This window comes from Manihot esculenta, chromosome 4, assembly GCF_001659605.2.
Source record: "Manihot esculenta cultivar AM560-2 chromosome 4, M.esculenta_v8, whole genome shotgun sequence".
Taxonomy (NCBI): domain Eukaryota; kingdom Viridiplantae; phylum Streptophyta; class Magnoliopsida; order Malpighiales; family Euphorbiaceae; genus Manihot; species Manihot esculenta.
In genome coordinates, this window is record NC_035164.2 from 30,412,235 (window position 1) to 30,428,167 (window position 15,933).

The following is a 15,933-nucleotide window of genomic DNA, read 5'->3' on the forward strand; positions in this document are numbered from 1 at the left end:
TGAAAGGCAATCGAGTGTATTGACTTGCTTGGGAATTTGTCAATGAACTTGTCAATTGATGAATTTGTCCATCTCCCTATTGGGATCAATCAAATGACCAAAGATTCTCTAGCAGAAGTACCTCAGCCTCTAATCTGAAGCAGAACTCTTAAGAAACTCCCATCAAGTAAGTCACACGTGCATGATATAAATATGCCTCTAAACTTTATAAACCAACAATTTTCATACACAGACAAATTTTGTACTTTAACAGTGCTGTCAGCAGCAATTTTATTTCCCTGATTTACATGGTTCTTATGTCTTGTGCTTAGTAACACCATACTAATCTTTCCTGTATTTGTAGGTAAAATGGAACAAATAAACGAGTATAGATCTGCAAATTAATCAGGGAAAGAGAATGCCTAAAAATGGTCATATGCAACTGCTAATCCATAAAATCTACAAGCTATATTGTCCTCTAGGCCAAAATAAACAAACAAGATAACCGTGCACAATTTTTTCTGCTCAGAAGATTGCATAAAATCATTGAAAAGTTTCATATGTCCAGACATAATTCAGCAACTTCATCATTGCAATTGTATGAGAAAACCCAATGGGATGTCCAGGAAATCAATTAAAAAGTTGATGTAAAATAATAGGTATTAAGAAAAAAAAAATCAAAATGCACATAAATCTCAGAGACAATCCATGAGCGGATATTGCAGACAATCAACACGGCATCAGTTTCTGACCGCCCGTCTGCTTTTTCTCATCATTGTAAACATATCAAGTTAAAAATTCTTAATCAACAAAAAAACTATAAAAAGATTTAGTTAGAGATGGAGAAGGCATCAGACAATAAGCGGAGATTTGAAGTCCACAGTTAATTCAGCATGTGAGAGAATAACTTATTCATCATCTACCTTCATCTTTGGGATTCCCCAACCATTTTCTCACAAATGCATAATCAAACCATAAAAATCAAGAAATTCTAAATGGTATCAAAATCCCGCATTTCTTCTATCAATAGACAAAAACATGAAGGATGATTAACTAACAGCCAATCAAAACAAACGCACAAGACTAAATGGCATCAGACAATAAGCGGAGTTTTTTATCAACACAACGATTCAGTGTGTAGGATAAGAACTTATTCATCACTTTGCCATTTCAAAATCCAAGTATAGGTGTCATAGGAGAAAAAATACAATAAAATGAAGATAATTTTGGTAAGTCCATTTGACACCAAGGCTATATCAAAGATGCAGCAATGGGCTGGTAAGCTAACCTTTTCGCTCTCTGCATCCGTTATAACTCCTCTAGCATTGAAATTTGCCGAACGAGGAGTGGGTAAACAGATGCAAGTTTCAATTCACAGATTTCTCCTATAAAAAATGCAAGTAATTTTCATGCGATGAATCCCGAATTCTATGAAATGAATAGAACAAATTAGAAAACTATTGCAATTGCCATGGAAATAAGAAATCAAACATGCGGATCTCTATTCAAAGAGAGAGATTGCCCACAGCTGCTAAGAATCTATGGAGCAACGACGGCGAGATGGTAAAGAGAGCCATGGGGATAGCGTTAAATAGGGTTTTAAAGAAACTAGGGTAGTAGAGTTTACGAGAACTCGGGCAGAATTTCTGTATAAAGTTCATTATGGTCCCTAAGGTTCGTATCCTTGCATAATTTGACCCACTTTTAACATTTTTAAAATATTTAGTACATCATTTTCATTTTTAATTCAGTTCGTCTAATATTTGGTAAAACAGTAATAAATTTAAATTTTAAATAATTAAAAATAAAAAAATTAATTATTTAATTTTTATAATATAATAAAATTCATTAATTAATTTATATATTTTAAAAAATATATTAAAATATTTTTTATATTTTAAAAATTTATTAATTAATTTTTTTATTAATTTTAATCGTTAAATATTATAAAAAAATTAAAATACTCTTAATATAATTAATTAATATATTTTAAAAAAATTTAAGAGATTAATTAATTAATTTTTTTAAATTATAAATATTAAAAAAAAATTTAAGAGATTAATTAATTAATTTTTTTAAATTATAAATATTAAATAGTAAAATTTTTAACTGTTAAAATTATTTGATAAGTTAATTAATAAATGTTTAAAATATTAAAAATATTTTAATATATTTTTTTAAAATAAAAAATAATTATATTATATTATATTTAGGGATGAGCAGTATTCGGTTCAAATCGAAAAAATCGACCGAACTGAATCGATTTAAAATTTTGATTCAGTTTTTTATACATTTCGGTTCGGTTCGGTTTTTAATTTCAGAAATTTCAGTTATTTCGGTTCGGTTCGGTTTTGATCAGAAAAAAACCGAAAAAACCGAACCGAACCGATTAGTGATAATAATATGTTTTTTCAATAACATAGAGATATTAAATCATACTAAAATTAAAATATTTTAATTAAATTTTAAAATATTAAAAATAAAGTGTAAAAAATAAAAAAATTATTAAAAATCGAAACCGATCAAATCGAACCGAACCGAACCGAATCAGACCGGTTCGGTTCGATTCGGTTTCTGACCAAAATTGGTTCGGTTCGGTTTTCATAAACACAAAAATTTCGGTTTTCGATTTATTCAGTTCGGTTCGTTTTTGAACCGAACCGACCGAATGTTCATCCCTAATTATATTATAAAAATTAAATAATAACTTTTTAATAATAAATTAAATGACAATAAAAAAATTTCAAAAGAAATGATAAAAAGTAATTAAATTTTTTTATTTAAAAACCACATCCTATAAACGGATACACTAAAAGAACACGAATAAACGATATTTAAGTTAACTCATTAATATAATTTTATTTTACTATTACTCTTATAGATTTAGTTTAGCCAAATAAATTTAAAAAATCTCATATGTTATTTTTTGATCTCTAATTTTTATTTAAAAAAAAATTATTTTACTATTTATATAATTATATATTTTTTAATATTAATCAAATTATGATTAGTACTCAAATTAAAAATCAATTTTCTACATACATATTCTAATAAAAATATAAATATGTTATAATTGAATAAATTAATATTTATATGTGGACATATATTTCTTTATAATATATTGATAATATATAAATCATAAAATCAATTGAGATTAATCAGGGATTAAAGGACTGCTCGTTAATTTAGTTGAGAAGGTCCGACCATAACCTGAATCATATTAACACTTATAGTTTTAATTAGATGTATGATTATTGATGACCGCTGGATTCCTTCACCCCGGGCCAGGGGCTTGACCACAGCCCAAGGCCCATGACGTAGAGGCCCACACACCTGATACACATAACAAGCCTGGCTCATCCAACCCTTAAGGCCGGACTCGACCCATCCTCTCCACTCAGGCTTAGCGTCCGGCCCAACTCTCGGCCCAGCCCAGGATCCAGAAAAATATTCACCAGACAGCCTGACAGATCCGCTCGAACGTACGCACGAGGGGAATCAGAGGCCGTTACGCATGGAGCAGGCGGCTGATACCCTAGTATCTCCGAATCCGCATGGCAGAGACGCGTGGCCCAATCCTAGAGAGACCTTTACACGTCACCAGCAAGCAAGACAATGTATAAAAGAGGAGTCCCCTATTCAGTAATACAAAACCCTTGTAAAACCCTAGTCCATTTGATCTCAGATCATCAATTGACGCCGTCTGTGGGAAACGAAGGAGATCTTTTCATCACCGGAGTTTTCACTTTCAAAACCCACTGAGATCCACGATGGCAAACCACCAAGAAAGTAACCCTAATATTCCAAATGACCTGAGCTCTGCCCAAGAGGGGCAGCAGTTCTCCTTTTCTAGCCCTACAACGTTGAATAACCAAACACCTATTTCTCTTAATCTCTCGCCAAGCTTGGCAGGGAATACTCCCACCATGACCCTGTCTAACCAAGACATTCAAACCATGGCTCTCCAGCTACAAACCACTGCTCACTGGTTGGGGCAGATAATGCAACAAAGGGGACTTAGCACCCCAGTAAACGCACTCCCAGTAGTGGAGGAACCCAGAACCGATGAACCCCAACCTACCTCTGCCCGCCTCCAAACTAACAACCACGATGCCGGAGAAGAGGAAGAACCGGAGGCCCGAATCCATGGGAGAAGGGTAAGAGAGTTGATAGAAAATGAAGAGGTGGACGACTATTCTGCTGAAACAACCAGGGAAACGGGAACTGAAACAGAGGAGGAAGAATGTAGTTTGGGCAAAAGATCCAGCCCGGAAGACGAGAAAATGAACCAAAAGCTGAAAAGGTTGAAGGAGCAGCTCCTAGCCGAGCTAGGTAAGAAAGATCAGAGTCAAACCTCCTTGCCTACTTCCTCTCCCTTCTCAAAGTTAATGCAGCAGGAGACAGTTCCCAAAAAGTTTATGATGCCGCCGATGGCGGCCTATAATGGGGCTGGTAACCCGAGAGAGCATGTCATGAACTATAAGACCTTCATGGAGTTGCAAACTCTGTCGGATGCTCTGATGTGCAAGGTGTTCCCAACAACGCTCTCGGGACCAGCGAGGGCATGGTTCAACAGCCTGGAGGCCGGAAGCATTAAAAGTTTCGGAGATCTTGCCACCCGCTTCATTAGCCGGTTCGTAGCCGGGCAGATAGGAAGACGAGCTATCTGGAAACAGTGAGACAAAAAGCTGGTGAATCCCTCAGAGAGTATGTCGCCCGTTTCAATACGGAGGCTCTGCAGATTCCCGAGCTTGACGAAGGAAGGGCGGTAGAGGCCATGCAAAAGGGAACAACCTCTGCCGAGTTCTTTGGTTCTCTGAGCAGGAAACCTCCGACCTCACTGGCCGAGTTGATGAAGAGGGCGGAAAAGTATATAAGGCAGGATGACGCCTTAGTAACGAGTAGATTTGCCAAAGGGGGGGCAGGAAAAGAGAAAGCCCTGGAGGAGGGGAGGCCGGAGAAACACGAGAAGAAGCGTGGAAAGAGGCCTGAGCCATACAAGCAGGCCTGGGAAAGAAGAGATCAAAGGCCTCCCCCTCCTCCCAGGGCTCATGAACCACGAGTGCTCCCTCATTGGGTTCCCGAGAAGCCTACTCCCCTCAACGCTTCCAGAGCCGAAGTGCTCATGGCAGTCCAGGATAAGGAGTTCCTCCAGTGGCCCAAACCTTTGAAGTCGGAAGCAGATCAGAGGAATCCTGACAAGTATTGTCAGTACCACCGGACGCATGGCCACGATACAAATAACTGTTTTCAGTTAATCGCGGAAATTGAAAGATTGATAAAAAGGGGGCATCTCAAAAATTTTGTGAAGAAACCGGAGGGGCAGAGGCCTCAACCCGGTCCGGCAGCCCAGATGCCCAGGAGAACTGGAGCTGGACCAGTGAATGATGGGTCCAGTGGGACTATTAATATGATTGTTGGAGGAACTGGAGGACGGATGAACCGTCGAGGAAAGAAGAGAAACCGGGAAGGGGAGACCAGCAATGGCGAGGTTATGCAGATCGTTGAACACTCTCCCATGACCATCGCTTTCTCTTCGGAGGATGCACAGGGCATTCAGATGCCCCATGATGACGCGCTTGTCATTGAAGCAGTCATTCATAATTTTCGGGTGAAGAAGGTTCTGGTGGATGATGGGAGTAAGGTCAATTTATTGCCATATCGGGTTTTCCAGCAGATGGGAATCCCAGAGGAACAGCTGGTTCGGGACCAGTCACCCATCAAAGGGATCGGAGGAGCACCGGTACTTGTAGAAGGGAAGGTGAAGCTGGCCCTTACCTTGGGAGAAGCACCCAGAGCTCGCACCCATCATGAGGTGTTTTTGGTGGTCAAACTCCCACTGAGCTACAATGCGATTTTGGGGAGGCCGGCGTTGTTCAACTTTGAAGCTGTCACTAGCATCAGGTATCTGGCACTCAAGTTCCCAACGGAAGAAGGAGTGGGAATGGTCCGGGGCAGCCAGGAAGAAGCAAGGGCAGTATACTTGGCCACAGTGACGGAACCGAACTCAACCGGAGAAGCGCTTGATTCGGAAGTTTTGGAGGTCAGGGATGAGACAAAGGAAGCCCGGACAGAGCCCGTTGGAGAGCTGGAGACCTTCTCCCTATCAGAAGAAGAAGCGAGTAAGGTCTTCAGTCTCAATGCCGGCCTCACCAAAGAACAAAAAGGTGAAGCCATGGCCCTGATCCGAAGTCACGCGCCGACCTTCGCATGGAAGCCCTCAGACATGCCGGGAATTGACCCCAAAGTGATGACACACCGATTGAATGTCCTCCCCGAGGCCAGACCAGTAAAGCAAAAGAAGAGAGTAGTGGGAAGAGAGAAGCAGCAGGCTACCCAGGAAGAAGTGCAGAAGCTAGAAGAGGCAGGCTTTATTAGGGAGGTTATGTACCCACAGTGGTTGGCAAATCCTGTGTTAGTCAAAAAAGCCAATGGCAAATACAGGATGTGTATAGATTTTACCGACCTGAATAAGGCCTGCCCTAAAGATTGTTACCCCCTCCCCGATATTAATAAGATGGTCGACTCAACGGCCGGTTTTGACTATATGTCTTCTTTGGATGCTATGTCTGGTTACCACCAAATCCCAATGGAAAAGACGGATGAGGAGAAGACCTCATTTATAACCGAAGACGGGACTTACTGCTACAGAGCTATGCCCTTCGGATTAAGAAACGCCGGGGCAACTTACCAACGATTAATGAATAAAATCTTTAAGAACCAGATCGGCAGGAATGTAGAAGTGTATGTGGATGACATGGTGGTTAAAAGTTCAACTTTTCAACAACACATAACGGATTTAAGGGAGATATTTGGGGTGTTAGATCAATACAAGATGAAATTGAATCCAACAAAGTGTGCTTTCTTCATCAGGGGAGGAAAGTTCTTGGGATACATGGTGAGTGGAAAAGGCATTGAGCCCAATCCGGAGAAGGTGGAAGCCATATTGAATATGCCAGAGCCGACCTGTGTAAGGGACGTCCAGAGATTAACCGGGAGAGTAGTGGCGCTTCACCGATTTATGTCAAGGTCGGCAGAAAAGTGTTTGCCATTCTTCAAACAATTGAGGAAGGTCCCGAATTTTGAATGGACAGAAGACTGCCAAAAAGCCTTCACAGAGCTTAAGGAATACCTCAGCTCGCCTCCCGTGCTCAGCAGCCCCATAAAAGGGGAAGAACTCCTGATATACTTGGCAGCCTCAGAGCAAGCAGTCAGCGCAGTACTAGTAAGGGTGGAAGAAGGAGAGCAGAAGCCTGTCTTCTACGTCAGCAAGGTGCTCAGAGATACCGAAGTCAGGTATTCAAACATAGAAAAATTGGCGTATGCCTTGTTGTTAGCAGTCCGGAAATTCAAAGTTTATCTGGAAGGCCACCAAGGAGTTGTGATGACGGACCAACCTTTAAAGAAGATCCTACGTAGGCCGGAAACTTCAGGACGGATGTTAGCATGGTCCGTGGAAATCAGCCCTTACTGTCTGGAGTACCGACCTCGGACAGCTATAAAATCTCAAGCGCTGGCTGACTTCATAGCAGAATGCTCATTCAACGAGGAGAAGGAAGGATCATCCTCGGAGATACCAAGAAAAGAAGGAGAGGGAGAGCTTTCCCAAGAGTCCAGCTGGAAACTATATGTAGACGGAGCATCAGGCTCTGAGGGCAGTGGCGCTGGGATAATACTTAAGGGGCCGGAGGGCTTTAAAGTATGTTATGCCTTACGGCTCGAATTCAAAGCTTCTAATAATGTGGCCGAATATGAAGCCTTGGTGAACGGAATGTTGGTAGCTTTGGAAATAGGGGTAACCAACCTCGAGGTGAATAGTGACTCTCAGCTGGTGATCAACTAGGTGACGGGAGTATATCAGGCCAGAGATCCCATCATGCAGAGTTATCTCGATAAAGTAAAAACTGTGGAAGCCGACCTCACGAGCCGAGGAGTTATTACCAGATTTTAGAGGATACCTCGAGATGAAAACGAGGAGGCAGACCTGCTTAGTCGACTGACCAAAGAAGAGTTAGAGCAGCTCCCTGATGAAGTATACATACAGCATGTCAGCACACTTGCTTTCAAGAAGACAAGCACAGTACTGCAGGTGGAACAGAGCCCAACTTGGATGACTCCATACCTGAGATACTTGGAAAAGGGCGAACTCCCCGAAGATAAAGTTGAAGCCAAAAAGATAGCAGCTCGAGCTGCCAATTACCAAGTAATAAGGGAAACTTTATACAGAAAAGGGAAGTCCAGCCCATGGCTCCGGTGTGTGAGTCCGGAAGAAGCTGCAAAGGTAATGGAGGAAATACATAGAGGCCTATGTGGGGCTCATGAGGGAGCAGGGACATTAGCTAACAAAATATTCAGGCAAGGATACTACTGGCCCACTGTGAAAAAAGAAGCAGAAGAGTTTGTCCGGAGGTGTGACGTATGTCAGAGATTTGCTAATGCCATCAGGACCCCTGCCACTCCTCAAGCAAGCATATCCAGTCCATGGCCTTTCTCACAATGGGGAATTGACATCCTGGGACCTTTCCCCAAGACTACGGGGCAAAGGAAATTCGTAGTGGTGGCTGTGGAATATTTCTCGAAATGGCCAGAGGCAGAAGCAATAGCCACAATCACAGCTCGCAAGATGATAGATTTCGTATGGGGACATATCATCTGCAGATTTGGCATACCAAGAGTACTTATCTCAGACAACGGCAGACAATTTGACTGCAGCACTTTCAGAGCCTTCACGACGAACATGGGCATATGGCATAAATTCTCCTCCGTGGCTCATCCTCAGACTAATGGCCAAACAGAAGTCACTAACAGAGCTATCCTTCAAGGATTAAAGAAACGGCTGGATGGCGCAAAGGAGAATTGGGCAGAAGAACTCAATAGCACTCTATGGGCACTCCAAACCACTCCCAGATCGCCCACTCAAGAAACCCCGTTTGCACTTGCTTATGGCACAGAGGCTGTAGTCCCAGTTGAGTTGCAGATCCCCACTCATCGAGTTCAATTCGTTAGTGAGAACGCTAATGGGGACAAATTAAGGAGCAACCTAGATGCTCTTGAAGAAGTTAGGGAAGAAGCCCAAGTCCGAACTGCTGCTTATCAACAACGAGCGGCAAGATATTACAATCAAAAGGTCAGAGAAAGAAGCTTGAAGGTGGGAGACCTGACTTTAAGAAACCTGGAGGCTACAGGAAAAAGAGCAGCCGCAGGCAAGCTAGCACCGACCTGGGAAGGTCCATTCAAGGTGACAAAAGTGGTTAAGCCCGGGGTATACCGAATTGAAGATATGCAAGGAAACCCCGAGCCACACGCTTGGAACATCCAGCACTTAAAAAGGTATTTCCCTTGAAATATTTGTAAAGAAAAACATTGCATTTTGACAAATATAAATAAATGAAAATTGTTTATACAATCTCTTTGTGAAAAACATTTTCCCATGAAAAAGAAAGAATAGGGCTCAGAAAGATCCCTTGAAAACAAGACCTCAGTTAGGCACAAAACTAGCTGAGATAACGAAGCGACAGTAAGGCCCATGAGCTTGAATCTTGTGCAAAACCTTAAAGAAGGTACCAAAAAACAGCCGGCGGGGCCCCGAGGTCACCCCGGAACGGCCGGTGAGGGTCTAAAAGATGCCTCCCGGAGCATGAAGACCGGGATCCCCTAGAACTCCCGGGAAAACAAAACAAAAAAAAGCCGGCGGGGCCCCGAGGTCACCCCGGAACGGCCGGTGAGGGTCTAAAAGATGCCTCCCGGAGCATGAAGACCGGGATCCCCTAGAACTCCCGGGAAAACAAAACAAAAAAACAGCCGGCGGGGCCCCGAGGTCACCCCGGAACGGCCGGTGAGGGTCTAAAAGATGCCTCCCGGAGCATGAAGACCGGGATCCCCTAGAACTCCCGGGAAAACAAAACAAAAAAACAGCCGGCGGGGCCCCGAGGTCACCCCGGAACGGCCGGTGAGGGTCTAAAAGATGCCTCCCGGAGCATGAAGACCGGGATCCCCTAGAAATCCCGGGAAAACAAAACAAAGGACAGTCGGTGGAGCCCCGAGGCCACCCCGGCTCAGCCAGGATCCCGTAAGATCTCCTGGAATCAAAAAACAACCGGCGAGGCCCCGAGGTCGTCCCGGAAATTCAAAGAAAACCAGGATCCCATAAGATCTCCTGGAATCAAAAATAGGTCGGTGAAGGACTTAAGGGCCTCCCGAAATGAAAAATTTCCCCACACCACATGCAGGGACAACTTATAAAATCCAATTCCGACCTCGGAAAGAGAAGAGCCCAGAGCTAAAAAAAAAAAAAAAAAAAAAAAAAAGACCGAGCACTCAGCTCGGATAGACTTATCTTCTCAAAAACTCAAGGTACGAAGAAAGAAACCGAACTTCCAGCTCGGATAGTCAGATTCCGACCTACTAAAAAGGCGCAAGGCCTAATAGCTAAAAAAGCGCCGATCTCAAAATAGATGCTAACAATAAAAGTTTAGCTACAGAGCAAGAGGCCTCGCTCTCAGCTCGGATAGATCTATGTTCACCGAGGCTGAAGACCGAGCTCCCAGCACGGATAGACTTACATCCTCAAAAGCTGAAGGTATAAAGGCTAATGAAAGAGGCCGAGCTCTCTCCAAAAGGACTCATAAATGAAGAAATCCTTAGGAGGATAGAAAGGCTATAATCAAAGCCTCAATCAGTTTATATAAAACAAATATACAAAGTCACAACCAAGAGGGAAGGACTAAAAGCAGAAAACAGACATGATAGTTGCCATTAAAAAGGTACGAGATTTGATCTCTCAGACTATCAGCTAAGAGCTGAGTTCGCAACTTAAGATTAATTCAGAACTTATGAATAAAAATATGTAGTTTACATCACAAATACGAAAGATAAATTTCAAGAAATATGAAACACAAAAAAGAGGAAACTGATATTTCATTAATGACTGTTACAATTTATTTCTCCGGCGAGGGAGGAGGATAAATAGTCCTTAAAGGACTTACATCAGTAAGAACACCCTCGCCTGCATTATCTCTATTTACAGTCACCTCCGAAGGAAGCTCGGTGTCCCTTGGGCCAGAGCTCTCAACATTAATAGTAGGGGCAACTTCTGACCCAGGGTGGAGGCTTTCTTTCTCAGAATCAAGATCATCTTCCTCCGACCCTAGCTCGGATTCCCCTGAAGAAGACTCAGCTGGCCGGTCTATGTTCCTCCGGGAATCTCCTCGGGGCAAAGGGAAATCATCCTCCCCGTATAGCACTGACTCGCCATCTGAGTCCACTTCGCGCCTACGAAGCTGGGCCAAAGGAATATCAGGAGCCTGTCTAGCTTCTCTTAAACCGCGATTGTAGCCAGTTACATACATGCGGTAGGCCTTATCAATGATTGCCTGTTTCATTTCACCAGAAGCTTTATACTCATCAAGATGTTCTTCACAAGCCTCAGCTACAAATTCCTTAAACTCAGAAGAGTCTTTGTAGTCCTGAAGATGAGCTTCACAGGCCTGTTCAATTTTAACCTTCAGCTCATCAGACTCCTGATACTCCGCTATACACTGTTCACGCTTTAGCTGAGCCTTCCCTTCGACATACTTTACCACCTCGAGCAGGGCTAAACATTTACGTTCCAAAGCCCTGACTTCATTTTTTAGCTGTTGTTGGCGAAGGTTGAACTCTTCAGCCGATGAAGATAGATCTTTGATACGTTCAGAACTTGTGCCCAATTCCTGCTCAAGGACCTCCACCCGGGCTAGGGCACTTTCCCTCTGAGCCCTCGCCTCATTCAGATGAGCTTGAAGCCCTTCAAAATCGGCCTTTAAGGCCTCATATTGACGCTGGACCTCAGCTTTTTGGCTTACAGCCTCATCCCTCTCCTGAAGGGCCGCTGTCATAGAGGACAGCTGCTTTACAACCTCTACACAACGAGCTTCCACCTCAGCTGCTCTCTCATCGGACTCCTGGAGAACCCTGCGAGTACGAGACAGCTCTGATTCCAGGGATTTGCTATGTTCTGCCGCCTCAGCCGTTCTGTCCTCAGCTCTTTTAGAGGCCTCCAGCGCAGAATGCAACTCCCTTTGGAGAGCCTGGATCTGCTCCCGGGCGGCTGCCAGATGGCCCCTCGCATCGCTGGTGGCAGTCAGGTTTTCATCGCGACGCGCTTCCTCGATCCGGCGGTCCACGGACTCCCGGAGAGAGAGGTCACGGGCATCCACCTCCATAACCAGGCGTAACACCTAGTACGGAAGAACAATTGTCAAGAAAAGAAACAAAGCAAACTCAAAGAGAAGTGAAAAAAATAACTTACCATCAGAAGCATTTCCCCAATCGTGGATCCGAGCTCCTCACGAGAGCGAGATTGGAAGGACACCTGCTCCTTGGTAGAACTGGCCAAGTGACCAGTCAGGGCCAGCAGACGAGGATCCGAAGCCTCTGTTATCCCGCCGAACATCCGCTCCCGGAGAAGTGCGGCAACAGCAGAGGCCGGAGACTCAGAGGAAATGCTTGACAGGTCCAGAATGTTGTCAGCAGGGGACGACGAAGGAACAACAGGAACACCCTTCCCCTTCCCAATGGAAGAAAGAGGTGGGGAAGGACCCGCAGCAGTCCTGGACTTCTTCCGAGCAGGAGATAGGACAGGCGTTCCAGAAGAGGTCGGACGCTTGCCCCCGGTCTTTGAGGAGACGCCCTCAGATCCCTCAGGCTCAGTCCTCACAGGGGCAGGGGCACCTTCACCAGAAACCTCTGGGCTTTGATCCTCTAGGAGGACGATCTCCATCCCTGTCCCAGAGGTCTCATTGTCTTCAACAGGGGACTTAGATTTCCCTCCTGACACCCCCTCAGTAGAATGGGCAGCACCCCGCTCCACTTGTTCAGTAGCTTGGGTCTGCTCCACAATAGCTAGGGAAGTTTCCCTCACGACCTCTGAGGAGGCTGGAACGGATCTAGACCCTTCAGCAGGCGTCGAGGTTGAGCTCGACCCACCATGGCTAGATGGCCGAGCTGATTTGATGCTGCGAGAGCTCGGCTTGGAAGTTCGAGAAGAAGCTTTGATGGGAGGTCGGCTGACCTTCTTGGAGGAAGCGGCCTGAGCCAGCTCTGCAGCAATCTCAGTTACAGAACGCCCATCCCCAAAGGCGTCAAAAATTGCATGCATGTTCTCCCGAGACAGGTCAAAATTCTTGAGGAATTTGATGCCATCCATTCTAACCTCAGAAGCTGCAAGAAACAAGAAGTTGTAACGAGTCAGCATACTTCCTGATATTATGAGCAAAGAAGAAACAGAATAGCCGGACAAAGCACTATACCCGTGTCCCGGATATCCCTAAGGTTGGACGCAAACATACACTTCTCGACATCATACTTCCTCTCAACGGAAGTCAGTCGAAGCAGCCCGACCTGCTCAATAAGACTCAATTCGGGCAGATCGTTGCAGCCCGGAAAGATCTCCCCCCACCTTAGGTCCACATCCCACGATCGGCAGGACCCTAGTTTTAACTCCGCCACAAGGAAATTCTCTACCCATCCCTTTATAGAATCCTTGTAGCCCGTAAGAAGAGACAGCCCATTACGGGGGGAAAAGTAATAGAAGTTTTGCTTCGCCCTAACCAGGCGGAAAAAAGTGACAAATAGACAGGCCGTAGGTGCGAAACCCCAACCCAGACAGATAGACTCGAAACAGGACATGAATAAAATGGAATTTGGGGATAACATTCGAGGAGTTACCCCAAAGTATTCAAAGACCTCGACAAAGAAAGGGGTAAAAGGAAACGGTAAACCAAATTCTCTCTGCTTCAGGAAAAACACTATGCTACGAACCTCTTGGGGATCCACCAAACCAGGAGGACGAGGGTAAGGAAGAACTATCCTCTCATTTGGAAGAGGTGCTCGAATAAGATACAACGGAGTATCTAAAAGCCTCCGGGAAATGTGATTAGTTATGTTGGAAGGTGTAATATGCGACTCAAGGTCAAAAACATCAGGAAGCTTTGAACTTGCCATGGAAGAACAAGGAAGCGTACCTGAGAACACGATGGGATGAAAAACCGTACAAAGAGTTGCAGGAAGACAGAGAGCAGACAAGAGCTAGTTCTTCAAAAGACAGAAGGAATTCGAAAAGAAAGGCAATTATGAGGCAGGGCGTTGATCTGAACAGTTTTGTCTTGGAGCGGCGCGATCATTAATTGTTCTCGAAGTTTACCCTCTCAACGGTTAGGTAATAACCGGCGAGACGGTAAAGGGGCAAAAGGATGATCGCTGGGCTTATCTACACCTATCAAGGGCCAAGTATACGATGACAGCCCATCATTTAAAAACCCATTCGCCATCCACATAATACAGACCCAACTCATCAGTCAGAGCAACTTAGCCCACTACTTTACCATCCCTATGGTAAATGCCGAGGAAACAGAGGGGCAAGTCATGAAAAGACTCAAAAGTACAAGCAAAAGGGAGCATGATAAAGGTCAGACTTGCTCATCACTTAAAAAGTTATAAGATTTGATTTATCGTTATTAAACAAAGGATGTGAGATCGGAAAGAGGCGTCAAGAGCACCTCGGAATCATACAGAACTGAGAGCTTAGAGTTCAACTCATCAGAAGCCGAGCTCAGAAGTCGGATTAGTCCAGCTCGGACAACACGACTTGAGAGCTCGGTCAGCTAAAAGAAACTCAGAGCCCATTTCACTAAGCAAAGACAGAACTCTCAGGTCGGTTAGTCCAGCCCGGACAACATGACCTAAGAGCCCGGCCGGATGAAGGAGACTCAAAGCTCAATTCATCAAGGTAAAGACCGAGCTCATAGGTCGGTCAGGCAGTCCAGTTCGGAAACTTGAAAGTCCAGTTGGCTAAGTGGATCCGGAATTCAACTCATCAGAGCTCGCAGATATGGTTAGATCAGCTCGGAAAAAAAGCAGGACAGAGCTCAATTGGTTAAAATTATAAGGCGAGCAATCTAAAGTATTTCACACATGATAAAGGAAGAACAGCTTAAGCATGAGAGCAGAACAAGAACTTCATTAAAAGAAAAGTACATTACAGCACGTTACAAAGGCCTACACTACGGGATGAAAGACTATCCTTAAAGGATTTACATATCCAGATACTTCATCATCTACGATTATCACCTACCCTACTATTCTAGTCTTCAGCTCGGAGAACTTCTCGTAGCTCGGAATGTGAATTTTTCAGAAAAGGCCAAGATCTGTCCCGCTATTATAGGGGAACTGAACAAGTTGATTCCCATAAGCATTTCTCACTGTCCCCCTGGGCAAACGTTCGGTTACCCGAATGCGATGCACGGTACATTCGAACAAGCTCAGATATTGTATGCCGGCCATGCACCACACATGAAAAACATAAGTCTTCGGGCTATGGCCCCGAAGAGATTGCGAAGTACACATTCGAAGAAATCGCTGGACACCTGACTGAGTGCAGCAGATCCCAGTCTCACGTAATACTGGTACTTCACACCAAAGGGAATAATAATACTGGTACTTCACACCAAAAGGAACAACAAGCTGAGCGCCGGCGCCACTCCCATTTATATCAAAAGAGGACAACAGGGGCATCGAGGAAATTCCCTTTTTCTCTGCGGAAAAAGGTGAAGTTAGAGCGAACCCCTCAATAGCACAGAACTTCTTTGGAGCCCGGACAACAAGCAGAGGAGGAGGCCGGCCAGACGACCTGGGTAAAGCAGTTTCAGCAGCTTGCCGAATGGTCCCACCCTTCGACTGCCATACCAGAAGGATCTTCAATGCACCATCCAGACGCCCCAGAGGTAACATCAAATTTTCAAGAATTTTGAACTGACCCATTTTTATTTCAGGAACTGCAAAAAGTTTCAAAACAGAGACAAGTCAGAAACAGTTCTCCCTTAAGATGATAAGAGCAAAATCAAAGCAAACCTCTGGGGCACAAGGCAATCTGTTTGAAGAAGGCGTCGAATAGACCTGCCACAGATAAAACAAGAATTT

At 44.3% G+C, this 15,933-nt stretch overlaps 2 non-coding genes across 2 annotated transcripts; both read right to left on the minus strand.

Annotated features, from left to right (window-relative positions):
• Positions 1-823: 823 nt before the first annotated feature.
• Positions 824-906, minus strand: LOC122723596. The gene has a single exon (XR_006350583.1). It is a non-coding gene; the product is annotated as a small nucleolar RNA R16 (small nucleolar RNA).
• A 159-nt stretch (positions 907-1,065) lies between these two features.
• LOC122723595 lies at positions 1,066-1,149 on the minus strand. The gene has a single exon (XR_006350582.1). It is a non-coding gene; the product is annotated as a small nucleolar RNA R16 (small nucleolar RNA).
• Positions 1,150-15,933: the final 14,784 nt, after the last annotated feature.